Raw genomic sequence first — 3,010 nt, 5'->3', positions numbered from 1 at the left:
ATATGATAAGACTTGAAAAGAAACATACACAATATAATCCTTCGAGCATGGGCACTAAGGTGCTGCCATTGGTGAAATTTAGAGGTTGCGGGGACCTTCTAAGCATCGGTGGAGGATGTAACTCGGTATGAATTTTCTTAGTCGGCATTGACCAATTGATAGAACTAAAAATCAACTCCTCGTAATAATACGACTCGACCTAAAACTACTTGGGCTATTTGAAGCAACTTGATTTTATCAATGTTGCTCATGGCCCATTTTTCAGCTCCTTGGATGACTTATATATGCTGCTTTTGGCACTATGTGTGTTACTACATTGGTTCCTTTCCTTTGGTGGCGCTTGCTTTGTGTTCTCTTCTCTATTCTTTTTCATCTCCAATTTCCTTGGCCTTTGTGGTCGCCTTTGTGATATCCCTATTGTGTGTTCTAAGTGGGCATTCTTCAAGCAACCAGAGTTTGGGAGTCTTTCTTAGTTTTGTTGGTTTTTGTCTTGGCATTGTTAGAGGTTTTAATTAATTATTGGAAGATACTAAGTTAAGGTACATTGTGAATTTTGCCATGAACACTTCGGTATGGTACTAAGAACATATCCGAAAATAAGTCAAAAGAGATGATAAAAAATGAGAAATAAAAAATAAAAAAGTAGTATTATTATGTCCATTTCTAGAATCTATTTTTTTCTTATCAGTGTAAACTAATTACCACATCTGTTTTTGCTAAGTTACGAAAATTATGGGGGAAGTCTTTATGAAATTAGCCATTAGTAACTGTTTTTGCTTGCAGAGTTGTAGAGGAGGAGAAAAAAGAGAGTGGAAAGAGGAATTGATTAAGGAAAAATAAATAACATCGATTAGATGGGATTTTGGTAGCGATGGAGGAGATGAAGGTGGAAATGGTGAAAACTTTAAAATTTAAATTCCATAAAAGCATCAATTCCGACATCAATATTAACATCAATAATCTGCAATAACAATTAGCCCTTGTTTGAGCCTTATTATTCAAGAAATCATTTTTCTACAAACTCACTTTCAACCACACATGGTTTCAATAAAATATTCTGCATGTAAAATTAAAATTTTTCGCTACATTTTAACCTCATATTCTTCAGAAAATCATTATTACAATTCTAACATTAAAATGGGGTTCAAACAAGGGCTTAATGTTACTGGTATATTGTTAGAAAAAGGTTAGACTTATATTGCTTTTCTTTTTGTAAATTGATATAGAGGGAAAATAAGTGGAAATGCAATAAGTTACTTGGAGAGATAAATGCTTTTCTTCTTTTAAATATAAGGTTAAGTGATTAGTTATAAAATGGAAAAGTGAGTATATATTAACAATTATGTGATTAAAAGTGAGTATATCTATTAACAAATTCTAGTTATATTAAAAAGGAAAAATCTTTGAAATTGTGTAAGAAAGTATATTTCAATTTTGTTAAGAAATCATGTAGGTAGCCTAATTATCTAATATTCACTACAAAAGGGCCTTGGCTGGAATTGTTTTCAACCAACTTTGACAACTAGAAAGAGACAAAGTATTTTCAAGATCTCAATTTGTAATTAAAAGTTACAAGTTTTTTATTTAAAAAATCAGATATAATTAAAATTTTAAATATTAATAATAATATTATAAAATACCAGTGGACAAGGGCTATGCTACCCACGCTTAGCACCTGCTCGTAGTGGCATTGTGCTGCCATGGTTTGCGATTTGTATCGATCCGTGGACGAGTAGCCGTTATGGCCTATGATTTGTTGTTTGTGGTTCATTTTGATTGCTAGGCTGACACAGTTTTGAGATGATTTTTACGGGTGATTTTTGGGCTTGAAGGATGGCGGCCATGCCAAATTTGGTTGGTTTTTGTTAGTTGTTAGAGTGGTGGTGGTGGTTTTCATGGTTTGGCGATGTTGGGGTGGTTTTATTAGCGGTGGTGTTGGTGGATCTGGCACTGTGGATCTAGAGCTAGCTGCACGGATTTGGCGATGGCAATGGTGGCGACGATGAGGTGGAAATGGGGTAGGGTAGGGAGGGGTGTTTTGTGACCAATTATTTGGTTGATCGTGATTAATAAATTGGTTAATTCATGTCAAATAAATAATATGTGACCTAAAATATGTGATCGTAACATACATTTTAATAAGTTGTGATTGAGAAATAATTTGTGATCAATTAATTTGATATTTTGTGACGATGAAATAAGTTGTGACTTATAAAATTTGTAATTTGTAACTAATGAATAATATGTGATCTATTAATTTGATAAATTTGTGATCGATGAATAAATTGTGACATATAAAATTTTTAATTTGTGACTATACAACTTTTTATTGGTGATCGACAAATAATTGTCATTAATTAATTTTATAATTTGTCAGTAAATTGTATAGAATTGTAATCTTAATATATTTAATTGAATCTTGTTTCTTAGTTTTGAAATAGGTCATAGTTAATCTGTTAGATATGGAATTTTCCCTTTTGATAGACCATAGTCCAAAAAGACTATTTCATGCTTTTGCCATTAACCCTCCCCTAGGCCAGACTCATTGGACTGGGCAAGGGGATGGTTCTTATTAGAAAGAATGTATGGTATAGTACTAGCTTGGCACGTTATGATCGATACTGCACTCCTATGAGGCTTTATTTCTTTTCTCATGGGTAACATAGTTTTGAATTTTGAAATAAATGCTCGTAACTTCAAAGGAAGGCCGTCAATATTAATCGGAAGGGGAAGATTTTGAGCCCTGCTCGAATTAGCAAGGGTACAAAATCAAAGCATATGATTTCGACCATCGTCTAATATTTAGAAAAAGCCAACCCCGTAGGATCATAGCATGTCGGGAATAAGAGGGGACATACTGAACCAAATTGTTGACTCAAAAATAATGCAGACTAATAATAATAATGTTATTCTCGTTTTTGTTTTTCTTTCCGGGACTTCTAATTTCTAAAAGTCCATGCAACCTTCCGTTCCTCAAATTATTGCATTTAGCCATTTGGCAAAGTCAGTC

Source organism: Olea europaea, unplaced genomic scaffold (assembly GCF_002742605.1).
Source record: "Olea europaea var. sylvestris unplaced genomic scaffold, O_europaea_v1 scaffold1933, whole genome shotgun sequence".
NCBI lineage: Eukaryota > Viridiplantae > Streptophyta > Magnoliopsida > Lamiales > Oleaceae > Olea > Olea europaea.
The sequence above is the reverse complement of the archived record's forward strand: the minus strand, read 5'-3'. Positions refer to the sequence as shown.